The sequence below is a fragment of the Misgurnus anguillicaudatus genome, chromosome 9 (genome assembly GCF_027580225.2).
Source record: "Misgurnus anguillicaudatus chromosome 9, ASM2758022v2, whole genome shotgun sequence".
Lineage (NCBI taxonomy): Eukaryota > Metazoa > Chordata > Actinopteri > Cypriniformes > Cobitidae > Misgurnus > Misgurnus anguillicaudatus.
The window spans coordinates 32,278,858-32,298,455 of NC_073345.2; the positions used below are offsets into that span (position 1 = coordinate 32,278,858).

General features: G+C 37.6%; 1 long non-coding RNA gene across 1 annotated transcript; it reads right to left on the reverse strand.

The window, feature by feature from the left end:
• Positions 1–9,900: 9,900 nt before the first annotated feature.
• On the reverse strand, positions 9,901–17,564 carry LOC141366243 (uncharacterized). Its single transcript, XR_012371346.1, has 4 exons — positions 17,299–17,564; positions 12,799–12,980; positions 12,561–12,625; positions 9,901–12,440 (listed from the first exon to the last, which is right to left on the reverse strand). It is a non-coding gene; the product is annotated as an uncharacterized lncRNA (long non-coding RNA).
• Positions 17,565–19,598: the final 2,034 nt, after the last annotated feature.

Below are 19,598 nucleotides of genomic sequence, written 5' to 3' on the forward strand. Positions count from 1 at the left end.
TGAAGCCCCGCCCCTTTGATTGCCACGTCCCCGGCACCAAAATACCACCTTAACTAGCAATTTTTCTGCAGAGCAGCGGGACACCCTGCAAGTAAAATATACTAGAGTTTGGCATAACTAGATAGATGTATATTTGTTACAAAAAAATCTATACAAAATATCTTTAATTTTTGTTGTTTAAGCTAGTGATGCACCGATGTATTGGCCGCCGATATTTATCGGCCGATTTTTGAAGAATTTGATTTTCCACTATAGCAAATAACACGGATTGAAATCATACATTGCGCCAATATATTTGTTTTTAATCATCAACGAACACCACGAACCACTCGGTGAGTAGCACAGTTTTGAAAATGACCGTTAAGTGTTGTTTTGATGACGTGTTTGTGCATGGCCATTGACTTCCGTTCTGGGGCAGTCAAGAGACGCTTCTGGATGGGTCGAGGGGTCGGGACACGACCCATTGTCGGGATTTCTGTGTCCATCGCTGTGGTTCATCCAAAACAAACCAGAAATGAGACTCAAAGTGTTAAATACCGGAATTATCCTTTAACATGTACTAATACAACTTACACACCAAAGGAAATGTAAAATTGTGAATCGGACAATAGGTGCTCTTTAACAGTCGATGAGTAGCTACTTCATATAACTCAGTCACAGTATGCAATTTCGGACGCAGCCACTGTATTGACTCAGGTAATGACTGATGATGATGTCATCAATCGGTGCCCAAGAACTAGAAATTGATGTTTACTCTGCCAAAAACTGTCATCATGTGTAATTAGGTTGGATTGTTTGGCATGCCTGAACAGTATGTCTTACGCATACAAAAATCTACACACACACGCACACAGTTTGTAAGTTGTTAGTTTTCCTGTGTTGCAAACTTGACTCAGTCAGGGCCTCTTACCACATGACAAGAGAAAAAAGCTGAGGCAGAACTTCATACATTCAATGCAATGGTATCGCTCATGAGGATGTACGACCTCACTTCCTGTCATGCCATTTCCTTCCGCTAGCATGACAAGAGAGGAGTCATGATATTGTGCATGGCAAATCTGTGTCTGTGTGTCTCCTTGATTATCACGGGCGAAAGCGGATCGTAAAACAACATACGAATGTGGTCGTACGAATTATCCACATTGAGAAATATGTACGAATTGTCATGTGATTCACCTGTGGTTTACACCTGTGTGAACTTAAGGTGAACTGACTTCATACATCCATTAAATCACATTATAACCATCGCACGGGTATATTTATGGCCAAGGCCAACAAAACGTATGGGTCAAAATTATCGCTTTTAATGCCCAAATCGTTAGGATATTAAGTAAAGATCATAATATTTAGTAAATTTCCAACCGTAAATATATATAAATATGACTGGTTTGTGGTCCAGGGTAACAAATGGTTAAATATAACGCTTAAATGTCTCAGAAAATTATTTCTAAGAAAAGCTTGAGCATCATTCATATGCAGATGACACCTGGTTTGATATATTGCTCTCCATTGCATTAACGTTTCTACACTTGTGGCTCGAGTGTTTTGGAGGTCACTGTATATCATGTAACATACAGCTCCTGTCTTTGACACGTCTAACTACTCGCATGCTTCACAGTCCTTAATTAATCTCACATGACCTTATCCGTGATAATTCATTTCGTCTCAGCGTTCAGGCGGGAATGAGAGCGGACAGTGTGTAATTAGTTGCACACGGCAGGAGGAAAGATATGACATCATCGTTGAAACACGTCTGCACCAGCGCTCACCTTCCAGCTCCACACACACATACAGCGTCTTTACATTCAACATACCTATGTGTCCTTTAAACATGTCTGTCTTTCCTCACATGACAAACCCTTCCCCCTCATAGGATTTAAGCAGACGCTAATCATTATCCATACATTGAAGAGATTGCAAACCTACACAACATATATCTTACACACATACACCCAGAGGACCCATGGGGATTATAAAGTAGGATGGAGATACAGTAGAACTGGTCTTCATTATAGAGCCACTGCAGCAGGGCACTCAAGGGCGAGTGAGAGAGAGAGAGAGAGAGAAAAAAAGAAAGAAAGAGAGCATGTTAAGTTTAAATATGGCGGCATGTTGAAAATATAAATTCTCATTGGTTCTCACATGTCTTGTCCCTACTTATACGCATTTCATCACACATCATGCAAGAACCAATGAGATACAAGGTTATCTGCATATATATATGCAATGTTTTGATCACTAAATTTGTCAAATAAGTGAGAACATCAAACAAATGGTTTAGCTTCAGAAGTCATATATAGCGCTTTTCTAAAAACAGTAAGGAGCAGTAAGGTTACGTTTCAATTTAAGCTTGGTTCGGCACGCTATGATCGTAAACCGATTTCGACGCGGACAATTCAGCATGGTTGTCTAATAAAATGTGCATAGATGGTGATGTCACCGGTCAGGATAGGTCACTTGGCAACAAGTTTCTCTATGCAGCTGGAAGAGCGCATTATTTGGACGAAAATAAACACGGATTACGCAAAAAAAAAAAAAACAGTTTGATATGGCGGTATAGAAAAACTTGCAGTGTTGAGGGTCACAGGAACCAAAACAAAAACCCACTAAATAAACTTACAATAGTGGGGTTTCCATTCAAATGTGAAGCGAATCTTTTCAAAATTCGCAAAAAAATAAATACCAAAAAATGCAAATTAGGTGCATTTCCATCAAGTTGTTTGTGCGAATAACGGTGTTATTGGTAACATAGTAACAAACAGTAAATAAATTAAAATAAATAATTTTTATTAAGTAAAGTAATTTAGTAATTATTAAGTAAAATAAATCATTTTATTATGATTGGGCAAGTTATAATTTACTAGCATTGCAGCTTGTAATTACTAAAATGAATGCTGCGCAACAAAGAAGAAATGCAAACTTTTTGATGCAGGCACTAGTAGGGCTGTCACAATGATTAAATTATCGTCTCATAGCGATTGTTTGACCTCATTGCGATGATTTCAGATCACCACAATGATTGCACATCTCTCTAAAAAACACAAGGGGGAGCTGCAGCACCTGTATAAACGAGACAGTATCAGATGGCACTCCTTAATTGACAGTGTAACGCGATACTTTGCAAGCTGTTCAATACAATGGAAAAAAGTCAGCCAAATTTTATAACTGCGACAGCCCTAGGCATTAGCAGCAAGGCCATTTGCGACGACGTCGAGCCCCATGGTAAAGACAACCTAGCGGAAACAGCTATCCCGTGGGTTTAATGGTCGCTATGTCAGAATTTATTCGGCAAATGTGTTTCCATCTCCCATTATTCGTATTTACTCACATAGGTCAAAAACCACCTGAAGCAAGCATAAAAACTTTATGCAGGGAAACCCTCCAATTGTGGTGTATGGACCAGTACATGACACATTTGTGTGTTACTGTGGTTGCTGCTGAACTAGTTTTGTCACGTCAATGTCGCATTCTAGCACAATAAACTAGACACGCAACACAAACCCACATAAACGAGGAATTACTCGAGAAATACACGATAAGAGCTGTCATATTTAAAGGTGGGGTGCGTGATCTCTGAAAGCCAATGTTGACCAGTCTGGACCTTCTTTTGATGGACCCGCCCCACACATACGCAACCTAGGCAATGATGTTGGGTAGTAAACACGCACCTTACTGCTGATTGGCTACAAGTGTGTTTTGATACTGGGGCCCTTTTCAAAAGTGTTTTTCAAAAATCATTAACCCCGCCTTTAAATGATTATGAGACATTTCAGCATCCCATTTTGGGAGCCAACTGCATTCCAGCTTTTGTAACTGGGCGGCCAATGACATTACTGTTTTTGTACTGCTTTTTTACTGTTCTCTTGTCTGAATTGACTCCCTGCTGATCCTATGAGTCAACAGTAGTGAATCAGCAGGGCTGAACCTCTGAATCACTCAAAGGATTGAATGATCAGGACCAAATCAGCAGGGATGAATCATTTGATCTGATTCTCCCACAAAGAGCCGGTGTAGTTCAAACCCAGCGGGAGTCATTCTCACAGCCTGGAGCCAAATGAATAAAGACAAAAGAGTCAGAAAAAGAATAAGAAAATAATGTGAAACCAAGAACGGAGAAAATGAGGAAGAGAAGAGAAAATTCACATGTGAATGATAAATGATCAAATCTCACGTGTGTAAAAAAATAAGATAAAACCAGAAAAGAGAAAGTTCAAAATCTTTATGTAGTTGTATCAGTGACCGACAATTAAATAACAGACTAGTCAAACAGATTCAGTGTTTACCAGGACACACAGGTTTGAATTTAAATTAGAAACTTGCATTACTACCGAGCACTGTGCACTGCATACTAGTTTTTAAATAGACAGCTGGTCAACCTATTTCCGGTTCATTCATACATTGGGTTTTTGTAGCTCAGCTACCGCCAAATGCATAAACATGCATCACTATTAAAATGCAAAATCAAGTTATGCGCATTGCATTGTGGGATATAATATTTAAAGCTCTGTTGTCTAATATGCAACGGATTACAACGTAGTAGGCCTACATTATGTCTCATGCACACTGTGCACAGTGTCCATACTATAGAGAAAAATGCAATGGCATGCTAAATAATGCGATGTTCGGTGCGCTGTACAATATTTATTTTGTAAGGTGAACAGCCATATTGGATTGTTGCAAAAAAAAAATTAACAATGTAAACAAACAAAAAATGAATAACATTATAAAAATTAAATATCACCGCTATCATGCACAGTTATCCGGACTGACCTAAAACTTTGACCATACGTTACTTTTTGAAGTATTAAAAGTAAATTGCCCTTTATTGCAATGAAATCACAGTATGCATACCATAAATTACAGTATGCACATTTTTGATATTGTCATAGTTTTGGCATATTGCACAGCTTTACAATATACTGCAGAGATAAAGAAGCTTATGCTAATATAAAAGTAAAGCCGAATGCTAATATATTATTCCAAACATAGCCACAGGCACAGTCACTTCACACATAAACAGTCCGACTCCGATTTGACTCTTTGTGAAGCATGAAGGACTTGCTTTAAATACACATGCTGATTTTTAGTTTACAGGTCATCAAACATAACCTTTAACTAGAAATAGTTTGCAAGGAAATACAGAAATAGTGAAAGAAAGGAAAGTTGGGGAGTCTGTATGGTTGAGAATGTGCGACATGTGCCACATGTTTATGTTTATTATACATTTGTGTGGATGCCAGTTTGGGCATCCACAACATGGCAGACGGAAGCTTATGTTCGTGATGCATGATTTTGGACGTCTTGGCATCTTGGCTCTTGTGTGTGTGCGCGCTCTGTAGGTGTGAGTCATGCGCTAGTCAGATAATAAAACCACACAGCCAATATTTTTTCAGCATATAACGTTCTGACCACCGAAGTCGGAAATGCAAAGAACGAAGCTTTAGAAGAACACGCTGTGCTTGCAAGAATTCAAACTTTCGATTGATCTGAAGTAAAAATGTAGCTCGATCGGGTTCAATATAAGGATACAAATCATTCCCAAGTATGTAAAAATCTGATTTCCCGGTAACTGCGTGGGTCAACCGGGTCACTGAGCTACTGTCATGCAGTCTATAAAAGCTGATCAATACAAACACACTGAGGATTCGGATAGCGATCGATCAGGTATTCAGCGGCATCAGGGGCCTGACCAGAAAGCTGGACTGAGAACAGCTCTGTCCTGTCTTTATATTTTTATTATTCAAGCCTAAACTAGCCTTAACTACCACCACACATAAAAAGTCAAAGGTGATGACTGTGGCAAGGAAAACCCCATACAATAAAAACTGGTACAGAGCTGTCACTGGGGCAGTACCTTTTATAAACGGTTCAAAGTACAAAACATTTTGTACTTTTTGTGCCCCTGAGATACTAATATGAACACCTTAGATGCAAATATGTTCTTTTAAAAGAGGTATTGCCCCAGTGACAGCTAGCAACCATTTTTGGCTAATTTTTGAAAATGTTTGCATTAAATTCCTACACAAAACATCATGTTTTCACAGTAGTCACAGTAGGCCAAGACATGCAACAGCTATCTCTTATCTCATAAAAATTTACTACAAACTGTGCATTCTTGTGCGGATATTTGCATGGTGCCACACAACAAGCAAGATAGGGAGTGTGTCTGACATTTCTCTGATCACCAAAACCACTGTGGACTAAAAATACACTGAGGTACAAACACGGTCACCGGAGGAACGTCAGGAGAGTTGAGATACAAGGAAAAAGTCTGATCGCAAGCAGCAGGTTGAAGGGAAAATCTCAACCCTTGGGCCAAGATGGTTCATAGCCAATGGAGACAAAGCACAAACAACCACTTTGCACATTTGAAACAATGTCACATCACGAATATTCACACTGTGACAACAATGTATATAAAGGCATAAGGCATATCTATAGTTTTATGTATACAGCACATTATATAGCTAAATGTTTATACTGTATAGCTTTAAGTGCTGAATTTGCTAATGTATGCAATGCACAAAAACTGAAAAAAAATGCAGTTTTGCATAAACACCTTTGGGATTGCACGCATTGTCAAAGTCAATACCTAAAGCAATTTTATATTAATATATAGCTATATTTTAGATACTGTACACATAATCTGATATTAGATAATGCATACATGATATATAATATATAGACATGTTATATACTGTATATAACCTATATAAAAATAAAATATGTAACGTTAGGTAGATATGAGATAAAGTAACGTTACACATGATACCTAAAGCTACTATTACATAAAGCTATACATTAGATACTATGTAAGTAACATGAATATATAGTTATAATGAATAACGTTACTGTATACATTAATACCTAATTCTAATCATATAGACACCGTATACGTGATACCTAAAGCTATATGTTATGTATTGGCAAACCCAAAGAGGCTTTGCTTCACGCATACCGTGCAAGCACGGGGCCGTTATCGTGTGAAACTCACCCATAGCTCGGTTCCCCAGCTCATGGTTCCCCGCGTTATCCGCGTAATAATCCACGACTCGTTCACACGGACGCGTTTAAACTCCAAACCACAGCAGCGGAACGGAGACTGACTCTCGGTTCGACTGACTGTATGTGTGTGTGTATGTTTGCGTGGGGGGTGGGTGTGTGTTCTCCCGGGGCTTTTGCGTACTGACTCTCTCTCTCTCTCTCTCTCTCTCTCTCTCTCTCTCTCTCTCTCTCTCTCTCTCTGGTGATATATGTGTGTGTAAGAGTGAAACCGCTTAAAGAGCTGTCATTTACACGTGTATTTCCTCAAAATGTCTCGGACCGAGCCACAGAAACATGATGTTTAAACGAACACACACATATGCGCGCGCTTTCATACGCAGAGCTCGTGCACGCGCTTCATTGCCCCGGTGACAGCTGCACCCGGGAGCGCGCAGGCGCTGTATCTGGAAAATATTTCGTAAGTGATAATAATGCTCTCGCTGGGCAGATGGTGGGATGTTCACAACAATAAAATAAGTTATTTAAAAAACATTTGCATTTAATTTTGCAAATGCAGGGATATTGGGCGACTTTTTAACAGCGGATGTCAAATTGTATATACCTTTATTCATCCATAAATAAATAAATAAATACTTTTACAGTGCCTCACGTTGCACATACCCTTAAAAATTGCCATTGTGATGGCTTGGAGATCAATATGTATGTTTAATGTTATTATAAAAAAGGAATATATAAGTATGTATATGTATATTTTCACATTATACTAAATTAGGATTTATAAAGCAATTTCACTTTGAATTCAGGTCGATGGGGAAAATACATAAAGTAGACTACTACTACATTTAAATAAATTAGAACATTTTAAAGTAATTTAATTGATCATTCAGTGCCACAAGAAGACATGGGAAACACATTATTTTGCCACTTTTTTAAGATAGCTAAAGTATGGAGATAACATACATAATTTAAAAATATGGGAGATTTTACCTGTACTGAAACTGAACAGGAATTTGCCATCATCTCGGATGCTGAAATGGTTTTTTCCTTAACTGATAGGTCCATGCATTCAAATTAACCTGTAGCGCCATCTCGTGGATATAAGCTTTAAATACGCATGCGTGGCCACCAGAGAAAAACATTTTAAATGTCCAAAAACAAATTATTCAGTGCTTTTACGTTATTGTACATATTGTGCTCATAATAAGGCTATTTATGTATTTAAAGGAGGAAAAGTTTAATCAAGTTGAGTCAAGTCAAGTTTTATTAAATCAGTATCAAGACAAAAGGAAAAATATATTGAGCAATAACAACAATACACTTATAATTTGCTTGTGGTACCACTATTGCACATTTCTGGACCCAATTCAGAATTAAGAAATTGAGCAGACATAAAAAACAGTATCAAATCAAATCAAGTATACACAACAAGCACCATCTCACAATTCAAGCATCTCCTGAGGTAAATTACAGTGTAATAACAGTTTTCGACTTTTTACATCTGTCATTTTCTGTTTGTTTACATTACATTTCAAATGCTGCATATTTGGTAAAAATAATGTTAAAAATGTAAATGAATCCCATCCCCACGTTATGATTTCTTTTGAAAGCTGAGATGTAGCCATACATAAGCATTAATTTAATAAGAATAAAAATAAATATATTTTTAATACTGATTTAATAAAATCTATAGGGCTGTTTCCAGGACAAGGTTTAGATTAATCCAGGACTAGGCCTTAGTTATATTAGGTAATTTAAGTGTTTTTTCAAACATATCTTACAAAAAAAAAAACAATACTGGTGTGCATTGTGCATAATAAAACAATAGCACTGATATATGTTACAATACATCAGTGCAAGGTTTTTTAAATTAAGGCAACTCAAACATGCATTCAATTCTGGGAGTAGGATAAGACCTGTCCAGGAAACCGACCCATAATTTGAAGTACCTAGGCCTATATTATGCTTTAATTGTCTAAAATTACCAAAATGCTAAAAGCTACTGAAAAAAATAAAGGCTTGATTTACTTAAAAATATAGTGCATCATTTTGGGTCTATTTTTTAAGTAAGTTTCACATGGAATTTAAAGCAATTTATGCAATTGCTTAAAAATCCATGTAAAACAAAAGGGGATGCAAACATTATGCATATATTTTTAAGTAAAGTCAGCATATTATTTTTTACAATGATATTCTCATACTAAATTCTTTGCTTTGGATGATATTATTACAAAGACATAATCTATTTAAGTTTTTCAATACAAGAAAGCATTTAAACTTTGTTGGTAAAATACTGAAGTAGTCTAGAGATTATAATAAATTACTAGGCTATATTTAAAATGTGATTTAAAAAGCAGTGCCACGTGTATCATTAAGGATTGGGTCAAATAATTAATTCAAGATGGGAAATTTACCTGTAATAGAATTAAAGTGAATTTCCTTTAATTCAGCATTGACCCTCATTGAAATGTGATTTTGTCTTGAATTGATTCTGACAGCTGAAATTTTTTCCAACATGAAAAATTAAACTGCAGCGCCGCCTCGTGGATAAAAGCGATAGGCATGACAGTGTGGATGTCAATTTGATGTTAAAAAAGAATTTGTTAATTAGTTTTTTTCTCATATTTAGGTCCTAAAAGTATTTAAGTATCAATTCTACAAGTATCCATTTTTCTATGTATCTATCTATGTATCTGTCTGTCTGTCTATCTATCTATCTACCTATCTTGAGATCTATCCATTCATCTATCCGTCCATTCATCTATCCATCTACCTATCTTTAGATCTATCTACCTATCTTGAGGTCTATCTATCTACCTATCTTGAGGTCTACCTATCTACCTACCTATCTACCTATCTATCTACCTATCTATCTATCTATATTTAGTACAGTGAACTCATTGTCATGTTCAAGAAACCAATTTGAAATGATTCAAGCTTTGTGACATGGATCCATGTTCTCATTCTATTAACACCAAATTCTGAAATTCATACCATCTGAATGTCTCAACAGAAATAGAGACTCTTTAGACCAGGCAACATTTTTCCAGTCTTCAACTGTCCAATTTTGGCGAGCTCGTGCAAATTGTAGCCTCTTTTTCCTATTTGTAGTGGAGATGAGTGGTACCCGGTGGGGTCTTCTGCTGTTGTAGCCCATCCGCCTCAAAATTGTGCGTGTTGTGGCTTCACAGATGCTTTGCTGCATATTTTCTGGGACCAAAGGTCTGTGTGAATGGGGTTATACTGGATGTTTTTCCCTTTTCACACCATTCTTTGTAAACCCTAGAAATGGTTGTGTGTGAAAATCCCAGTAACTGAGCAGATTGTGAAAAACTCAGACCGGCCCGTCTGGCACCGACAACATGCCACGCTCAAAATTGCTTAAATCACCTTTCTTTCCCACTCTGTCATTCAGTTTGAAGTTCAGGAGATTGTCTTGACCAGGGCCACACCCCTAAATGCATTGAAGCAACTGCCATGTGATTGGTTGATTAGATAATTGCATTAATGACAAATTGAACAGGTGTTCCTAATAATCCTTTAGGTGAGTGTATACATGTGTGTGGACTGGTGTCACCTAGAAAAAGCAGAAGTTCGCTCGAATCATCAGCATTTCTTTGTGAAACACTCAAGCAGCTTTTTTAATTTGGGAATAACAACACAACAGACTGTATATGTCACCCTAACAGTTCAAAATAAGATTACAATAGATGCCATACTATATCTATCATCACCATACTTACTGTGAGCCTTCCTTAAGTCACGCCAGTAATTTCTGAACAGATCTTAACTGTGGTTTGCAGAAGTCTTTTATTCTCAATAGAAAGGGAAGAAAACCACAGGATACTTTAAATAAGCCATTAATTGTTCTCAGGCTTGATGAGGATAAAATTAAGGACCAAATTCACTTAAATTTGTTCTAAAAAAAAAACTGTTCTGCACACACACAAAAAATGAACTGTCACTTTTGCCAATTTTACTTAATCCTTTCATGTTGTGATTACTTGTAAGATTAATAAAACCAATAGACTTGCATCTCATTGGCTGAGGATTTTGCAGTGTATTATGGGTAAGTGTTGTATCTTGCAAAAGTGTAGCACCATTAGACATGTATATGTATAATAAGTGGCCAAGTTTGAGTCGATTAACTTGTTCTGATTTATTTGAAAACAAAACAACAACAAACAAACGAATGAATGGTTTGAAAAGTAACATGTTTTTGATATGTTTGTATTGTATGTCTCAATTGTCCACCAAGGTGGAAATTTTTCTTAGGCTCGCCATCAACATAAAAGAAACAAACGGAATTACAAAATAATACATAAAACAAAGACCAATATCCATTAGAATATCACATTATCACAATATCTCAAATTGCACTTGCTTTATCAATCGCTTGAGGAATTAAAAATTTGTATAGCATTTGGGATTAAATTACTTCTTAAACACATTTTTATGTGCTAAGGGAACTCTATATCTCTATATAGACTGATTTCATAGGCTCAACCTGACTAAAGAGAGGAGATTGCCTTTATATGTGCAATTAATCATAGCAAATGTTCTATAAGGTATTAATCTGTGCTGTATTGTGCTTTAAACCATTAAAAATGACTTGTTACATTACACCTCTACATTCTTCAACTAGCTTGCACTTTGTACTCAAATCCTAAGTTGCCAAAAGTTAGTCAAGTTGAGTCAAGTCAAATTTTGGTTTTAAGTTTCCAAATCATACACATATTTTGTTAAAAAGTAAATGTGAAAACAGTCTTTTTATAGTATTTTAAAATGTTTTGCAGTACCGTTCAGATGGCACAATATAGGGCTACATAATATAGGTTACTGATTTTGTGTGCACATAAGATAAAAAAAAAGAAAATGTGATGTAAACTTCATGTTAAATAAGTAAATTAACTTATAAACTTTGATAAACTGTAAAGTGCGTAGAATGAAGTAAAAAAGCTAAAGCAGAAAGTGAGGTATTTGACCGGAGGAAGACGATGGAGATGAGGAGAACAATAAAAGAATAAACTATAAATAACACAACAAACAGGATGACAGTCATTATTCAAGTTAAACATTGACATTAACAGACCACAATGGGAAAACAGATGCTGCGTCCGTAACCGCCTACTTCATACTATATAGTACGCCAAATGCAGTAGGCAAAGCGAGTAGTATGTCCGAATACATAGTATTCGAAAAACAGTATGCGAAAAGCACCCGGATGACCTACTACTTCCGGTTAGATTTTGCAGTGTGCATACGATGGACACTTCACTATCCCATGATGCCCTGGCAGAGGAGTTATCCAACGAAGAAGAAGAAGAGGCATGCGGCTGTTTTTGTGCTGGAATGACATGACGTGATGACACGTATGTCACGTGATGTAGCAACATGGCTCACTAATAAACTCATGTCGTTTATTGACCTGCAGTTTTCTGAAAGAGAAATCAAAACCCTAAGTATTATAAAATTATCACAATAAGTATTAGACGAGATGATTATATTCATTTAAAAAATTATCTAGTTATATCATCATAGCTTTATAAGAAACTCACCTCATCCTGGATCTGCTCTGGTACATCAGAATGATACTCTGCAGGTAGGTCTGGATCACAAGAGACTACAGAATAAAAAAGTTATGATTTTTATGATGTAGTAAAGGTACTACAACAGGCTTAAATTATTAAAATAATGTATTTTAAACAATGAAAATAGTTATATTTTATAACTACAGTGTAATCATAAGTGATACATTAATAAGGGAATTTAAAGTAAAAGTTCTTAAATACTCACAATTTGGACGTAATTTCTCAATGCTGTTCGATCGAACACGCATTACAGTGTGTGTGTCTTGTAACCGATGGGTTTGTGACTTCTGTCCATTTTCCATATTTTTCTTCAAGCTTTGATCAACCTTCTTTTTTCTGGCCTTTATTTTTATCTCATTCTTTCTGACTTTTCCCATTTCATACCACCTAGTTTAAAAAAGTACATAAAATATAAGATTTACATTGCACCCGTTCACATTTTAAACTGTCCCTGAATATATGTGTCAAATCTAGGCCTGTTACCATAGCTACTTTTCATAAGTCAGTTAATTGCCCCAGAAATTATGGCGATAATAGATATTATTGTCATTTTAAGACCATTGATTATATATAACAACAATAAAATTGCATAATAATGCAGATACATCCTTTCTAAGAAAACAACTTTGAATTTTTTAAAGAATATTCAGACATTAAAATTGGAATGTAGGAAAAAATTAATATTCTAAATAATTTAAACATAAATAAATATTATAATAAATTTAAATATATGTCATTATTCAGTCTCACGGAGATGCGTATAAATAGCACAAAGTGTGAAAACTTGTGCAATACATACAGCAAATTCCAATTTTGCATGCTTATAGGCTTGTTTAAGATGCGTCTTGCCTCGCCTGAAATATTGGCGAGAGTAGCCAGCTGCAGAGAGGGGAGGAGTGAAAAGGTGCATGGAAGCAAGACGCTTCATGAATCTTGCTGTGTTGTGGACTGCAAACGTCAGCAATGGAAGAGGTTGCGTTTGCGTATTTTATCGCGTATTAAATAGATGCAACTAAAATACCAACAAATGCCTTTACATTAAGATGTTTATAAGGAGAAACAACAAAGGTGAACTGTTCATTACTGGAAAAGGCTACTTAGTAAATGTTGGGATGTAATCAGGGGTTAAATTGGGATTTGTTATGTGGGGGGGGGGGGTCTGCGGGGAGGAGTACTTCAAGGGGTAACATGTTTAATACTGATGATAGCAAAGCCACTGGTGTGTTTCAATGACATTCTGGACCCCTGATAGGATTTGATAAGTTTCAGCTTTAAAGCTGTGCCAGAGGTTGACCCAAAATATTTTAAAAAGAGCATCTGAATTTTAAATGATGCAAATCTGACACCCTATATCCATTTGTTGCACATGTCATTATGCACAACTGATCAAACTTTAAAGGAAGTTAAAAGAATCAACCTCCTTGAATAATTCTAGGCATAAGATAGGCTACCCCAAAAGACTAAATTAACAAGAAAAGGTACAACACACAGTACTGTATCATCAACATGTCTAATAAATTAGCAATAGAGATTCCCTATGCTGGTCAGCAGCTAAAACAATCATATAGTTAGGTTTGATTTGTGTAATCAAAATACATTATTTTATTAAACTATACAATAGTTATATCCAGTGTTATCCTTAACATAATGTAATTAGATGAGTGACATACATACTTTAATCCTTTACACGTTTCTAGTCTTCTATGAAGATTTCTCGATGTGGGCACCATTATTACCTCTCTCTCTCTGTCTCTCTCTCTGTCTCTCCCTCTCTCGTCAAATGATCCTGCATGAGAGCGCGTTCTTGAAGTTCTGAGTTTTTTCGCTTGAGTTGCATAACTTGCGCGAAGACGCATTTAACTCTTTCCCCGCCATTGACGAGATATCTCGTCAATCAAGAGAAACCGCTTCCCCGCCAATGACGAGTATTTCCGTCTTTCCGCAATACCGCTCTTATCCACTAGGTGGCGCCCTTCCGCAACTTTTTAAAAGCGGAAGTATTGCCGCAGCGCTTCTCAAATAGTGGGGCGCGACCCCCAGGGGGGGGCTCGAAGCGACACCAGGGGGGGCGCGCGAGTCCCCGGGGAAAATACTTTTTCAGGAAGTGTTTTTTTTGCACCGAACAAGAGCACACATCACAGAGCAGGAGATAAGAAGTGTAGATAACAAACACCATGGAAAAATATATTTAACAGGGATGAAAAGAAAGTCGGAAAGAGACGGAGATAATGAGGGAAACACGTTAAGCCTCCCGAAAGCTAAGACGAGGAAATATGACGAAGCGTATGTTGCGCTTGGCTTCACTGCGACTACGGTGGGGGACGAGGAAAGACCGGTATGTTTACTGTGTCTAAAAATGTTGGCAGCGGACAGTATGAAGCCAAATAAATTAAAGACACACTATGCAGTTATTTTACCTTAATATAACAGCTTCAAAGTCATTTCGATGGTAAACGAGGTCATAGTATGGCGAATCATCCTCCTGTTGAAGCTCGGGGAGGACGCCGCTAGCAAAACCACCAATGCAAGCTTGAGAGAACCGCCCCTGACAAATCTCACCAAAGGGTTTTGGTGATTTCCCCTTCAGAGACAGTTAAAGCGGAGTTACTCTTTGGATGGGTTCGTCTGCCGGCTAACTTCAAGTTGACTTGAGTTGATTTGAGAGCAAGTTGAGCGGTAAAAGTTGTTATTAGGCTTGTTAAACTTCATGTGGCGTTGCAAGAATCGACAGCCGGATGACGTCAAAGTACCGCGAGAGCGATTCGCGAAATCATATGGAGGAGTTTGCTTTTAAATCGCTCTCGCGGAACCTCGACGTCATCTAGCTGTCGGTTCCCGCGGCGCCGCATGCAGTCAAACAAACCTGAAGACTGCATCGAACAGTGGTTAGTGGGTGGAGCTAATGATTCAGTTTCGCGCAGTGCATTCTGGTTAAGTGAGTCCATTAAAGACCGTTACGAAAATTCCGCTTCAACACACTATCAATCTTATAATTAAAATCGTGAAAATTTCTTTTTTTTTCCCTCATGTAAAATGCAAAATGGACATAAATTACCCGTGATAACAGGCTAAAATGTCTAGATTGGAATTCCCCTTTAAAGTCAAATTCAGTTTGTGCATGATTACATAATATAACTTTTTTAATACTGTATCCTAAATTATGGATAATTAATACATTAATAAGATAATAAATTTCTGGAGTGTTAAAAAAAATAACAACAAGAACCGTACTGAACCGAGAACCGTGACCATAGAACCGTGATACGAACCGAACCGAGAGTTTTGTGAACCGTGCCACCCCTACGGTCTATGTGGTTGCGCTTGCTTGTAGTGTGTATTTTTTTACTATGCTGTTCATTCATCCAGTGTTGATAATTAGACCAGTAAAATAACTTCAACATGGGTCTAGCTAGCTTACGATCATAAGAGCATTTAGCAGACTTGCTAACAAACACTCGTTTCTCTTACATGTTTTTTTTTGCCATCTAAACTCAAGTGTTGTGTTGTGATGTGTAACGTATGTAGTCATTTGTCTAATTTCGATTTCTTATGGCCAACGAATAACGGCCAATGTTATGAAATAATGCAACGTATACAATTAACTTTGACATAACGTTAGACTATAGACTGTTTACTTGTGATTAAGCTGCAATCTTGTAAAAACGTAATAAGCCAGCAAACTCGGTAGGCTACTTTATTATTATATGCCTACTCTACACTTGGCATAAACTTCTTATTATCCTATTACCATCATCTGTAGTTTAGTAGACATGCAGTAGCCTAATATTTGTATGAAATTGTGAAACATTACCTGGTCATTATCTTCTGAGTCCATCTCTGCATATTCACGCCCAACACTATCCACAGGTACGTACAGAGTGGGGGTGCGAAATTACGACAGTTGCAAGTTTTCCCCAGTGACTCTAGGGGTCGCTGTTTGACAAAAACGTCAAACTGCATGGAATGCCTTTAAGGCGGCACAGACATTACACCCCAAGTACGCTGATAAGCCGCTTGAGTTTTTTCATCGAAAACGTGCCGAATATTGCCGACAATCGTCCCGCTTTTTAAATGCAACTTCAGTAAACCAGCGAGCACTGTTGGCATCATATAAGGTGGCGTACCAAATTGCTCAATGCAAAAAACCCACTCCATAGCAGAGGAGCATACCGTTTGGAAACATGTTGTTCAACCCGCGGAAACCGACGCAAAACGTTTTGCACTGGTGTACGTGCCTCTGGTACCTGCCTGCCTTGCCAACCACACGGAGCGTTGTTTTTACCGAACGGGATAAACGATTTCTAATCTCATTTAAATGATTCCTGAATAAATTCATGTTAAATATAACAAGTAATACAATAAAAGAAATAAAACACAAGAAACAAACGGACATCAGTGGTTATATAAATTATTGCTAGGGACAATCTTCCCCCGTGTCCTACCCAAATCGACGCTTCTGAACATAGGTATTTCTTTAATGTCACAAGACTGTTCTCTAATCACTTTGAACAATGGATTTTGTTGTAAACGTCCAGTTTATGTTTCCTGGACTGGAAACTGCATTTTATTAACCCCGTGAAGTACTTTTCAATCATATTCAGAAATCACAAATCATATTACACATGAGGTAAACATAATATGCTATAATTGTAATCAATAGCATACTGCCCTAACTTTAGGTCGTGTAATACAGAGTAATACTTACAATTGACGATGAGCAGAAAACAGCACGGCTTGCCTTCCCAGGAAAGTAACTTAACGGCTGTTTAAAAAGTTGGTCAACGTCGATCACTAATACCGAAGGATAATACAGTGAAAGGGACTATGGATCAACACAATTGTTGGTGGTTAGAGGTGGGTCGCTCGACACTGACTGTCCCGACACACGTACCTAGCTTTTAAAACACTACTGATTTGAAACTGAACTTTGCTCTGCTGTCACGTGTGACCTATGTGCAAACCATAGACCGTAAAAAAAATATGGACGTAGTGTCCGTGACGTCACCCATTGGTTTGTGAAGATCGCTTTTGAGAAGGGTGTGGCTACTCGATCCGTACAACAACCAGATCGGTCCGCGCATGTGCGAAATGACTTTGGTGGTATTTTTGTCCTACGCAATCACATGTGCAACATAAAATAAAACGTATGAGAAAATGTTGTTATATTAAACTAATTAGTTAACATATGTTAGACATCCTTTGGGAAATACAGATGTGTGTGATTGTTTACATTTAATATTTCATTTTCTAAAGATATGTTCTGAAACTGTTCTTCTTATTGCAGCATATTTTTACAAGCGACTGTATTTAACAAAAATAGATTACAACACCACAGGACAAAACTGATTTATTCAACTGATTTTCATTAATGAATTTCCCTCCCTCCCTCAATCACTCCCTCCCTCCCAAAAAGCATTACTTAGAAACTTTCATTTTATTTTACGTACCTCTTGCTTTCCCCTGCCCTGTAAAAAATAAAAAAACTAGAAAAAAACTTGGTAACACTTTACTTGAAGGGGTGTGCATAAGGCCGACATGACACATTCATAGTCGTGGCATGGCATGTGTCGTGAACATGAAGAAGATTTTGTGCACATTTATGGCGGCTGCCATTAAGTGTCATTTGCTCAATTGTGTAATTTTTAATGCGGGGATGACATTGTTTGAGATGTATTTGTTGTGACAACTTGACACATAAACCAATACAACACAACTTGTTATAAATTATAAACAATAATTATCAAACTTAAGAAACTACCTAGCTTTGTGGATTAACATTACATTAAACCATGATTTAAATGTCATTAAGTGTTAATACTATGTCAAATATTATTAATACTCGGTCAAATAAACATTATGAACTGAAGAATATTCATGATGCTGTTATAAAAACTATTTAACAGAGTATTAACACTTAATGACATTTTAATGACAAATTATATTTGTATCACTGGTAAAAAGTGGTCAGTTATGTTGTCATGGCAAGTTATGATGTATGGGTTAAAGCAACACAATGTAGTTTCCATGTAAAAATGACTTACAGCTCCCCCATGTGGTTGAAAAGTGCAACAGTGCCTGGTATCAGACCTCTTCTGCAGGCAGGGGGAGGGGCGGGGCTGTGTTTCCTACCCTCCACCGCCACTTTCAGAGTGTGCTTGTAGCAGCTAGGAGGCTGCTCAGGTTGCACCAACATTACAATTTGTCCAGTTAAAAGTTGTTCTATCACTGAAATAATTTTAGAGACATTATTTAAAGGTAAAAACATCATAAAAACTTTTTCATGTGTCGTCAAAATGACCCACAACCTAATCAGTTTATATGTTAAGAAATCCATGCATTTGTCACAAGGTGACTTAGGGCGGAACCAAAAATGGAGAGGAGAGGTTCCGCCCGGACATTTTTTTTTAATGCACCAGTTTACTTCCTGGTTTCCAGGGCAACGTTATCAGGGCTTTACGAGCCACAGGTGTGAATCATCAAGAAAGCAAACTGTGATTGGAGGCTGGGGGTTGATGAGACACATAAATAGCCCTACGGGAACACAAGTAAAGCAGAGCGATGTACACGAGAGGCGATTGACACGGGGGAAGCTCCTTTGCCAAAGGCAAACAAAGACACGCACCTTTTGAAAAGCCCGAAGGCTCTGTTGATCCGGGGATCGCTGAAGCGAGCGGAAAGAGGACAGAGCCACAGGAGGCGAAAGGAAGGCAAGCCGTGGATCTTTAAAAAGGAGCACCCCGAAATCGCTGATGTTATCCGCTGTGTGTTGATGTGTATCGTAGCGCCGAGTTGGGCTCGCCGGATACGCTATTTGGATCGCTGTATTGCTCTCTCTCTCTCTCGTTTGGATCGTAGATCTATACTAACAAGGATATCGACGACCTTATAGGTGGAATACTAGACGGATACTGACGTTGGATGAGAGAAACGAAGGAAGCGGAAAACTTACTGTTGTGAGTATACACCTGTGGAAAAGTGGTGTTGGTGGCTGGAAAACGCCCTGTC